This window comes from Watersipora subatra, chromosome 11 (assembly GCF_963576615.1).
Source record: "Watersipora subatra chromosome 11, tzWatSuba1.1, whole genome shotgun sequence".
Taxonomy (NCBI): Eukaryota; Metazoa; Bryozoa; class Gymnolaemata; order Cheilostomatida; family Watersiporidae; genus Watersipora; species Watersipora subatra.
This window is the reverse complement of record NC_088718.1, coordinates 36,193,239-36,206,406: the sequence shown is the minus strand read 5'-3', so window position 1 is coordinate 36,206,406 and position 13,168 is coordinate 36,193,239.

Here is a 13,168-nt window from a genome sequence, read left to right as displayed (position 1 = left end):
GAAAGTCTCCCTACTAATGGCCCTTGTGAAGGCACACAATCACTTAAGTCTTAACTTCTGTTACAAATTATTACTTTTAATTTTCTATGAGAGCAAAAGGCTACACCTATGGATGCATGCGCACAGTGAGAGATTACACAGTTATAAGGAGATTTATCATAGCTTAAACAATGTTCGGTGATTATAATGAAATGAAAATAGGAGGAAATAACTTTAACAATGTACGATGAGTATGAAATAAAAATAGGAGACGACAACTTTAATGAAACAAGATGGATATGAAAAAGGAATCAGCATCAAAATGCATTCATTACAGCTTGTGCTGCTGTTATATCTGATATCAGCCATGTACAGATGAACATAAAGAGAATAACAGGTTACATCACCATTGCAAATTTTATAACAGATTGCCACAGTTACAGCATCTGTAAATTCCGAAGATGAGATGAACACCATTACAAGCCAACTTTAAATGATCTTGTAAAAAGTATTGATAAGTTTAAAACTTGTTCGTTGATGAACTAAATTATTTTATACTGGTCCAAACTTGAATAAAGATATAGCAAACTAACATTGAATGTTGACAAGACTATTTTCATAGTTATTCAAAATCCACAAACTAAATATTAATTAGCAAAAAGTCATTTCCATGAATCGACAAAACATGCAAATGACGGATAGCATAAAATCTTTAAGTGTTACAATAGATAGTACACTAAACTGGTCAAGACACATAGAACTATTGAAAATACAACTGCGACAAAGCTTGAGACGTATTCACCAGGCCTCATTGATTTTACCAAAAATGCCTCTTGCTTTTATATAATACTCTAATTAACAGTATAATAGTTTATTGCTTGGAAGCATGGGAAAATGCTCCAATGAGCTACTTAAAAAAAATTTTGGTCATCCAGAAGTGATTGCTTAAAATAATATATCATAAAAACTCTTATTTTTCATTAGCTCCTTTGTTTAAAAGATCTCATGTTTTGCCCATACAACAACAGTTACTATACCAACTAAGAATATGTCTTTTAGCCTTCACACAATTTAGATCTCAAACTAACTTGTCAACACATTACAACGCTCATCCTTCGTTATTTTCATTACTTCTACCTTCTTCCTCTACTGGTGGCCATAAACAGGTCTCCCATTGTGTGTCATCAGCATGACATTCCTTACTAATTTGACTGAGGAAAATTGATAGTCATGATGGTTTCAGGGCTGCTTTAAAGCAGTACTTGCTGGACTCTCTGGAATAGATTTGTTCTGATTTTTTTGCTTATACAACCATATTTTTTTCATTAACAATCTCATCTGTTAACTCGGGTTCTGCACCTCGAATACCCATGCTACTGTGCATATGGGCCCTCATTGCACTTTTATTTTTTCTATCATCTTGTTATGTTATGATTTATTGTAAAATGAAACAAACAAAGCAATCCATCTGCGGTCAATAATAAACTGAGCTATTCCCCAAACGTTTTAGAGTAATTGGTGGAATAATTTAGTTCTATCAATGACCCCCCCCATGGGTTTCATTCTCAGTTTAGATCCCTAAGGGCTCAACAAAAACGAGCACGCTTTATGGGTATATCTGGTGGCAAAGGCACTCTAGAGTGTTCTCATAAAAAAGGGTATGTATTTTTAGCTTGGTGCAGTGAGTAGGGGCCAAACTTGTCTCATTGAGTTCTACGTAGTAGAAGGGCTATTCATGAGCATAAAAGGAGGCAATTAGTCTGTGGTGATAAAGTGGTAAAGGTAGGTTTTTATTGATGTATAAATCAGTTAAATTGGTGAATTTTATAACATCTGGGACTAGCTCTCGGGAATGAATAGAAAAGAGTGAACCTCCTGAACAATCACCAACACAACACTGCAATTTATTTGAGTGATTTTTTTAATATTTTAAATTTGGATGCATTCTTTGACTTCTAAATATATTTAACGAAGTTGTATAAAATCTCATTGCACTGATTGATGTTTTCTTAGAGTTTTCAGCCTAAACTGACTTCTACTTGTATGTGTAAAAAAGATGAATTGATTTATTGGTTAAATTTATTTATCTATGAGCCTGATTCCATGGCAAGCATTATTTAGATAATGGTAATGGCACAACTAAATGATATGATACAAATTAGCAAATTTTAGGGCAAATGATGATCTATCAAATGCTACAAATATATATTCAAGCACAGTTAAACAAACACTGTCTATCATACAGGCAGAAACTAAAATAAAAACTAAAAGAATTATCAGCACCATTTGCTTGGCATCCTTGCCAAGTTGCAATATTATTGCTGTTCCTGGTGCAGTGGTTAGGGTGCTGGCTTATAATCAATAAGTCAATGATTCGCAATCAAGTCACAATCACAAGTCAATGATAAGTCACATCAGAACCATTGGTGGTGTTAGGAAAAGCATTCAACCACAATTGATCTTATGGCAGATTTGGCCCGATCTTCCTTCATAGTTCACAACATTCCATAAATAGTAACTTAGTATCATGCACTGATTAAATATTAAAAAGTTCAACAGCTGTTATGAAATCTGAAGTTCGATAGGTGATAGATGTTTGCTTCTAGATGATATATGCTAGTTTATACTTGACTTCTATTACCTAATACCTGACACTTAAACCATAACTGCCACGAACAACTTTTAAACAACTTTTATCGTATTTAATAGGTAATTCAGACACGCTGATTCCGATTTTGTAATCAAAATAAAGATTAGGCCACTAACTTTCAGAGTAATGAAGGACTTTTTATAGCGTTTTAATATCGGTCTCGAAAACAACACGATCGGCATAACAAGCTCCGCCCATAAATATGTGACGTAACCTAGCTTTTTATGAACAGAAGTTACGTAGGGATGTTTAGACCGATTTAGAATAATAGAGATGGGTGTTTTAAAATCCATTAATATCTAAATTCAGCCTTAAAAATAATATCAGTCTTTTCTGAAAAGTAGATAAGCTATTTAGCATTGCATATTTAAAAAGTGCGATAACAACGCTAACTTGTGATAAAACCGCGCTTTTTGAGCTCATTTTTCTTGGCGTCCAGCCCATTTAAACGTCATGTAACAAGCTGCAAGCAATTTTAAATAGTTAATATCCTTTTCATAAAAAACTGAAATTATTTTACAGGCTCGATTTAGATAATAATGGGTTTTAAGACACCCATCTCTATTATTCTAAATCGGACTAAACATGCCTAACTTCCGTTTCTGAAAAAGCTAGGTTTCGTCACATATTTATGGGCGGAGCTTGTAATGCCGATTGTGTTGTTTTCGAAACGAATATTGAAACGCTTTAAAAAAGCCTAAATGACTTTGAAGGTTAGTGGACTAATCTTTATTTTGAATACAAAATCGGAATCAGCGTGTCTGATTTACCTAGTAAACACGATAAAAGTTGTTCGTGACAGTTATGGTTTAATACCTAAATCTAATATCTCCTTCCAAGTATCCATTATATTACAGATTATGTGATATTTATATCAAGTTGCAACAACTTATTCAACATGAAGTGGTATTACTAGTACCATCCCATCATGCTTTTTTGATAGTAAAAATTGAAGCTTTGTGCTGACATAAATACAGGGATAGTAACTGGTCTTTAGTTTTGAGCCACTGAGAGTCACTCTGGTTTACCACTATTAAAAACAGTGTCAAAGGGTCTCATTCATTCTTTATTTCCTTAGTTCTGTGTGCTGGTTAATATAATGTACTTTCACAGCTCAATGCCTTTTATTACTGACAAATTATTGATTAAATATTTGGTGAAAAGTGTGAGCAAATTTGCGAATTTTTTTATGTTGTTGGACTTACAGAAACTATCTAAATGTAATGCTGAGTTACTGCCTATTGTTTAAACAATTGATTTACTGTTGGTTTTACAAATTTAAAACAGAAAAAAGTTTTTACCTGGTTTAATGTAATGCCAAACAGTTGATGTGAGGTCTTTTTTATCACTATATTTTTAATAACAGCCTGTCAGGAGGGCACAATAAACTGCTTTTTAAAGATAAAACTACAAAAAATATTAATAGATTTTATTAGAAAATATGAGTTTTTGTCTATCATTTGTGATTGTTTCTGGTTCTGTTATCTGATTGCCAAGATGTTTCAAAATTAATTTTGACCAAACATAATCACGGTTAAAACTCTCGGAAAAAATGTCTGCAAAATGACATCAATAGTTACTATCACTATTATAGTTAATATCAGCTATTGTGTTAAATTTGCGGTATTTTATATATATATTATATATATATATTATACGCTATTATTTATACTGCTTTTATGGTTACGGTATCTAGTTTTAAAGTCGGTTTCACAAAGTCCGACGTAGGTCTCAGCAGTGTTGCTGTCTAGTCTTGTCACTTGTGCTTGGTAGACTATGCTCTTCTGAAGGCAGTTTTGGTTAAGCGGACATTCTGATTTTGTTCTGCAGTTGCATCTTTTGATTTCGGTAGTTGGCGGATTTGAAAGTAGCTTTTTGTTATGGTATTCTATTTTGTTTTTGATGTTAGGCATAGTTGAGTAGCTCAATTTCAAGGTATTTTTGTTAAATATTTTATGTAGAGGGTTTGTCTTTCGGAAGCACTTGTTGATCAAAGTCAGGAATCTTTTTCCTATGTTAGTTTTTACACTTGAATTAAATGGTGGGTTGTACCAGGTTATGGTTCATTGCCTAGTTTGTCTTTTTCTTTTGTTAGTAGAGGTTGTATTTTCAAAAGTAAGTATATTGTTGTATCCACTGTTTGTCAGAGCTGTCTGGTATGGTTGTACCGCCTTGTCAAAAATATGTTTGCTAGAAGAAAGTCTGTTCAGTCTTTTATTAATGTTAAGTGGTAAGTTTTTAATTATGCAAGGAGGGTGGTTGCTCAGTCTATGCTCAGTCTCGTTCATATAAAATGGTGTTGTTAGGTTTGGTGTATGGGCTGTATGAGCCTTTGGTTAAGTCAAGGGTCACGTCTAAAAAGTTGACAATTTTCATGTTAGCTTCGATTGTTATTTTCATAAGTGAACTATTTAATTTTCCAATATATATATATATATATATACTCGTATATATATATATACTCGTATATATATATACTCGTATATATATATATACTCGTATATATATATACTCGTATATATATATACTCGTATATATATATACACTCGTATATATATATACTCATGTATACTCGTATATATATATACTCATGTATACTCATATATATATATATATACTCATGTATACTCGTATATATATATACTCATGTATACTCATATATATATACTCATGTATACTCGTATATATATATACTCGTATATATATATATACTCGTATATATATATATACTCGTATATATATATATATATATATATATATATACTCGTATATATATATATATATATATATATACTCGTATATATATATACTCGTATATATATATATACTCGTATATATATATATATATATATATATATATATATACGAGTATATATATATATGAGTATATATATATATATATGAGTATATATATATATATATATATTACTGCTCTTAGCACACAGCCCACATCTTAGGTGATTGCAGCCGACTATGTCAGATAGTTTTACTAATTGTTTTTGTGTAGGCCCAGTATGTTTGAAATGAGCATATAGTTGGCCTTTCTTATAGTTCTGACAAGTAAGGTGCAAAACACTGCAACTCAGAAAGTATAATTCTCATTATTAGTTGTAAGTTCACCAACTCTCCTCAAACTCATTTAAAGGACCAGTTTGTATGATATAACTAAGCAATTCCTTTAGTTCAGGAGAAGTGTTGTGAAGTTTGTTGAGTTCATGAAAGCTAAAAAGAATTGTCAGTGACTGAACACCTCAGCTGCGAAGAGCCAGTTATACTTATCCTGTGCAAAAGCACTGCTTTTGCACAGTTATACTTAAACTTATGTTTAAGTTATACTTGAACAGTGCAAAAGCAAAACGTTTAATTCAATTAATTTAATACAGCATTTGCTCAACAAGATCTAATGATAGATAAAAATGAGCTGTTGTTTGCAATCAGTTGGCTTATGATGTTTTATTTGGTACAAATGGTAGACGGTATAAACTATTTATTAAATAAGGCAGTTTAATATATTTATTTATTAAACCGCTTTATTTATAAGGCAGTTTTGAAAATAAAATTTTATTTTTTTGCATATTTCCTTACTTTTTATTTATTTCTAACTATGTTTTGAAAACTAAAGACAGCAGCTTCTAATATTGTTAGATGAGGATTTTCAATTTCCCTAATCAAGTTCTTACTTTACAATCCTCAGCTCTTGGCTTGAATTTTAGCTATATCATTCTATGCTATATGCTATACTACGGTATTATGCTATACTACTATATAATATGATATATCGCCTATAATAAATTGTTTACATCAATGTAAATGTCAGTCGACCCACAATTATGATATCCAAAAACTCCTAAACATCAGGGTTTAGAGCACACAGAGCACAAAGCTATACAAAGTACTGGCTGAAAAAGCATCTGGATGTGCTTTATTCTACTCACTTCAAGCTTTGCAGGCAACAGAAGAATGACAAGTTTAACTCTCCCTCTCCTCTTCTCTCTCTCCCTCTCTCTCTTTATTTTTGACAACCTTCAAGAATTTTTTTTAATGCTTGCTTTTTGGGTTTCTTTTTTATTTTGCTTTAATATTTTCCCATTGGCTCCACATTTTAATATATTTTTATTATCTTTTATTTCAATATCTTTTAAAAGAATTTTATTTCAAACAGAAAAATTTTCCAAATTATGCCATGCAACCATGAAAAAAAAACAGGCAACGGATGGCCAATAAAATCAAATAAATGTTTCACCACTTAGCATTTAAAATACCTTTTTCTGATAAAAAAGCGGAAATTAGGTAGAAGATTGTTAAAACAGCTAGCAATGATATTTTCAAAAATAATTGTTAGATATTGTATGCAGTTTGTTCATATCACGTATGTTGAAATAAGTTGAAAACTTGTAACTGCCCATAAAAAAGGAAGACGCAAACCATGCAATATCTTGAAACTTTTAATTGACGTAAAATAAACATCTAGTATAGGTAAGGTAAGAAGTTGCAAAGATTTGAAAAAATCGTTCATTGGAATAAGATATGCCGCGGCATCATGTAGATTTGCAAATAGTCAAACGGTTTTTTGCAACAAAACTATTTTATTAGTGGCATATCCTGGAGCTAGATTATAATAAACGTGTATATCATAAATAATATAATGTAAGATACACTGATAATAACGCACAATGGCAAATTTTGAGTTAATGTATGGCCTGCAAAACTGGAGCAGGGTCAATGAGTTATTGTAGTTACATATTGTAAATTGTATCAACTTGATTACTCCAATTAATTATGATTGTTTCCTAATTAAAATTTTCCAAGCAAAGCAAAATTTTGCTATTTTGTATTAAATTGCATTTCATAGGCAATAAAAAATGCACCATTAAGGCATAACTTGATTATAAAATTGTGCAGCACCCTGTACTTTGTTTTAACTTGACAATTTACTAGGACTGTATTTAGGAAAGTTAAAATTGAAAGACCAGTAGCAAGCAGAAGGTTTGGCAATTTTATCAACAGTGTTACATAGCACCAGCATGACATATAATCAATGCGACCAGGGTTTTTAAAGTGGGTTCATAATGAGCTCATTCATACAATTGAATAGTTAGTGTTGTCTCTAAATAAACAAGCTTTATACATAGCGCACATTTTTTTTAACAAAAGATAATTAGTCAGTTGCCTTACATTAATCGATAGACATTAAAAAAAGCTAGTATTACCTAGTCAAGCAAAACACCAGCATCTCTAAATGAAAAGATCAATTTGACAGAGGGTGGTCGTAGAAGCTTTTACGGCATAGTATTAGGAATCTTACATATTGGTCAGCTTTAGTGTTGATGTTTAGTAACTACCAGCTAATCAGAAGGTCGAGGTGAGTGGATTTTCTTTGCTACATCCAAAGATTATAATACTTAAATACTTAATTTACTATTATACTACTTAACATAACTTACTTAACTTAATACTTAACTTAAATCTATTGAGCTCTAGGTCTTGCTCTATGTCATCAGTAAGATCTACATGTATAAGGTTTTAATTTGAATGTTTAGACAGTTCTAGAGTATAATCTTTGCTATAAACTTTACTACAGTATGAGTCACATCCATCCATCAGTCTGTTCGTTCGTTCATCTACCCATCTGTCTGTTTGTCCGAAGTCAAGCTAAAAGCCAGTCAAACACAATACCATCTGCAACACTCAGTAACCTTGCTGCATCATAGAATATAGTTATCCATATAATCATTAAACATGATTATCTCTAATGAAGCACAGAAATTTTAGTTAACTAGTACTAAATAAGGCTAGAAAAACTAAAAGTCAAGGTTGGTGAAACCTGAAAAATTTAACTGCCCTCTACTTTGTGCACGTTAAACCTTGTGATTAGTTTAGATTGTGTACCCGTTGGGTTGTTTAGTTTATTTATCTAATCTAATGACAAGTCACAAGACAACTGGGAAAAGGAAAGCTATGTATGTAACACACATCTTTGAGCGGTATCATACTGACTACTAACATTATACATGCATAGAAAAACAAGTTTACATGCACATGCAGATTTTTTTATGATTAGCAGAAGTTCAGTCATAAACCATGAGAAAGCATTTTATGCTAGTTTTAAAGTTCATGGTTATTTGAGTCTCAGGAGAGATGCTTCAGAGACAGATTCTACAAAGTACAAAAAACTTAGATACTGGTGATTGTTCCACCATACGTTATCCTGGCTGGTGATGTTGGCAAAAACTAGAAAAATTTCAAGCCAGTACCAAATACAAAAACATATGTTATCTAATCTATATATATATTTTTTTCTTAATGTTGGTGTGTATGTGTGTCCCTCCAGCTATAGCTATTAAAATCTTAAACTAAAAAATATGTAAAGCAGCAGATTTGATCTCGATACCTCCCGTTCACCAGTTGGACACCTTACTAACTATTCCATGCCAGGCAATATATGTCGCTAAATTGATGCAAATAGGCTACTGCTTTAAGTCGCGACGCAAAGCAATGGCTCAAAGGCATAAGGGTAGTTCTTATTAGTAAGCTTACTCAAATTATCCATTGGCAATGTGCCAGGCTAATAGCAAGTGGCTGGCAACTCTCATTACCTCTCATTGTTTATAAGCTGATATTTAAAACCCGGGAGATGCCGGGTAACACATCTAGTTCTATATAACTCTAAAAAAAATTATTTGATTCAGTGCGTCAAGTTATAGCTGTTAAAATCTTGGAATGAAGAATCCATATTGCAGGAGATTTGATCCAAGAACCTACTGTTCCCCAGATGATATGCTAAACCATTGAGATGGGCAAGGTTGTTGGATTCACTGGGTGATATATTTTGCTATGTTTGTGAAAATATGCAGTACCACGTACCGTAAACCATGTCATTGTACGCTTGCTCTCACAGCTCTTATTAGTAAGTGTAGCAATAGGTTACTAGCTAATTCAAATTAGCCATTGGTAATGTGCCGGCTAATGGTAAGTGGCAGGCAATTTACCTGTCACTGTTTGTAAGCTGACTTTTAATACCTGTGCAACGCCGGAAATTCCACTAGTTTTATGCAAAGAAAGTTCTTCATAATTCAGATGCAGTCGGTTACGGAAAATTGCTCAAGATGAGTTTGCAACAAGTTTGTTCAAATTCCCCGTAACAAGTGTTTACCTGACAACGCCCATAGAAGTGATGTATAGTTTTTACATGCTCGTTTCAATTGTATCAGCAGCAAAAAAGTCCATTGTCATGATGAGTAGTTTAAACCAAATAAGTATTGATTTCAAAATAATTTGCTGGTGCGACAAAATTTCACAAAAAATCGTGCTGTACCAGAAAAACTAATCAACGAGCAGATAATTACTAAAGCAATCATTTTTAATACATTTTCATCATCCTCCCTGACCTAGCCTGTCTTGACAAACTGTTGTTTTTGCGGAGTTGTCCCCCGTCAAGCGGGTGAGCAACACAAAAGCTTGTCACAAGACCTGAAGCATCAGCTGCACTTATAGGGAGTTGTTCTCTTCCGTCTATGCGGCTTAGTTGCGATGTTATATCGATCGCTCCATTGGTAATCATAACTGATTTTGCGCAAAAATTTATGTAGAAAAAAATAAGATTACGACGTTTAACCAGCCAGCCATTCTAAGATTGGCGCAGTAATACAGAATTCAGCTTTCATGAAACGCCGATGAATCAGCAGCTGTAATCTTGTGTTCAACAGGAGAAACAAAAATAGTACAAAGAGAGAAACAGCTTTTTCTTATACATTATTAATCTTGTAAAAAGCCCAAATAACGTCTAAGATCCTGACGATTATGATTTTGCGATCTATGATTTTAACGATTATGATGATGTTTGAGACATCATAATTGCAAAAAGGTTGAAAAAATATAGAGTCGTAACGCTTAGCCAATATCAACTATTGCAATGATAACAACTATTCACTTCATTTTGTACATATTTTCTTTCTATAATCACAATCAAGTTTTATTCATTTTAATTTTAAAACATTCTGGGGATCAGATCACCTCAAACATCAAAAACAAGTGCAAATGGTAAAAATATGCCGATACTTTCCGATAAAATCTGCAAAAAACTTGTATTTTAAAAAGTTCACTTTCAATGTTGGGCAAGATTTAAAGTCAACTGCCTACCAAAATAATGCTGTACATGAATGCCACCACTGATTTTTACAATGTTCCACAAATGACTATGATGAAGTCACTTCTCATATGAAATGTACCAACTCATATAGTGACTACTTCTGGTGTTTTATAGAGATTGTGCTATTGTTTTTAATTACTGTCTTATGCAAATAATATAGTCTGGAAGTTATTGACTATATTATTTGCTGATGACACTAGTCCGTTCTATACCTCAAAAAAATTAAAACAATTATATTTTATCAATATTCTCTGAGTCACAGCTCATTAATGATTAGTGTGGTAGAAACAAAGTCACCCCGAATGTTGAAAAACTAACTACATAATTATTAAAAATTGATGATACAAATTTGTTAGAAAAAGTTTTTATCAATGACCAACACATAAATAGAGCTGACAATATTTGATTTTTAGAAGTTCTAACTGACAGCTTTTTAAAATGGTCAATCTACATTAAAAATTTGTGAAAACAGCTAAGATATAACTTAGGACTTATCTATCAGGCTCTCCTCGTGCTACTCTTCCTCTAGATTCTTTTTGTTGCTTTGTAATACATTAATTAACAGTAAGTTAGTTTAAAAACTTGGGGTACTTGTTGCTTAGAAACTTGGGACAATGCACCATAAATATGTTAATTCAAACCTCTTATAATACAAAAATGTTCTCTTCATATCATTTATCAAAAAAAGCATCGTGTCCATCAGTTTTACTGCTAAAAATTTTAAATTCTCTCCATTCATACACTAAAAATTTCCCTTTTTTTCTCTGTCTATCATACTTCAAACACCACTACTCTGTTGGTCACATATAACACATGTCACTCTTTGATAGCTTTACCTTTTTAAGCTCTTCTACCTTTCTCCTTTACATTGGGTCATCGGCGAGCCATGTTTCAGGTGTCAGCAATCTGATACTTCTAATAAGTAATTTTGGGTTATTCAAATCAAGTTTTAGGCAACACCTTGATTCACTCAAGTAATCACTCTGTTTTTTTCTGAATGATTAACTAACCGCTAACCAGGGCCTAGCACCATGAATAGCTATATGATACAGCCCATGTGGGTCTTCATTGCACCTTTCTGTTCTTGTATTTCTAACTGTCATATGCTTCGTCAATGAATTAAAACTTACAAACAAACAAGGAGAAGTAAAGTAAAAAAAGAGCAAAGGTCCAGAGAATGATGGAGGAAAGAACTGTGATGACCTTTCCTGGAACATTGCTAAAGTAGCTAAAAACAGAGTTCTACGCCTTCAAGATTTCAACAATAATATTTTATAGACTTCATCATTTTTGCAGTTTTGTTTTGCAAGAAGACAACAGCATGTTGTTGACATTAGAAAAGAGAATTGTTCTGACGTGTGGAAGCCTTGTAGTTCTGTGTCTCACCATACTCATGTTAAAGAAACCAGAGGCAAACAAAAGGTAAAAACTGCTTTCAATTGTGGTTGGTGACTAGAACAGTACAAAAAAATGAGATTTTATAACTACAGCTATATATCCCTTACTAAATTAGTGCCTTAGCATCTGTTTCAAAAATTCTTAAACGGTGTGGTGATTATAAAGCATTTTCATAATCTATTTTGAATGCAAAATTAAATCACGGGTCAAGGTCAGCTTTAAATTAATTTTGTTTCATCTATTTGTATTTATGTATTTGTAACTGTCAAGCCTTGCTGCTTGTTAGGACACAGTGGGGCAATTTCAAAAAACATCAATAGCAAAGATCAAATGAGGAGAATTGAGCGTAATAAGTGCGAGTTACACTTGACTGCGTTCACTTCACTTTAAATGAGAAATAAAACCTGTCATGAAAGCGTTGATAAAATCACTTTTAAGCCTGGAGCAGTTGTGAAATGAGAGGCGTTCTGAATAGGGTTGCACGATAGCTCGATAGTCGACTGCGTTAGTCGGTAGCTGTCTTCTCGATATGAATATGTTGCCTATTTTTAGTCTATCAAAATCTCTGAAACGTATATATCATTATCGGATAATAAAAAAGAATATAACCTGATAGTTTTGCAGATATTTTTTGTTGTTTCTTCTGCAGATTTCTTTTTGCAACTTTTCCTTTTCCCATCGCTTCCCACAATCCTCAATCTTTTCAGGCATGTGTGGTCATCCGGCTAGTAAGTTATCTTCTCGATGATACGATAGTTTTACCGGCTGTCAAGTCACGAGACAACTATCGGTAAACTCTGTCTGCTCATTGATAATTCGATAGCTATTGCAATTGGTTGGACAACTCCAACGACAGTCGATCAGACCTTTCCAAACTACAAAATCTATTCCTAGTTTTGACTGCTAGTAATGCTAACTGCCATTTCTACCAACAAAAAAGGAGAGGATATTTTCCTGCCAATTGTTATTCTGATCTGACACAAAATATACAA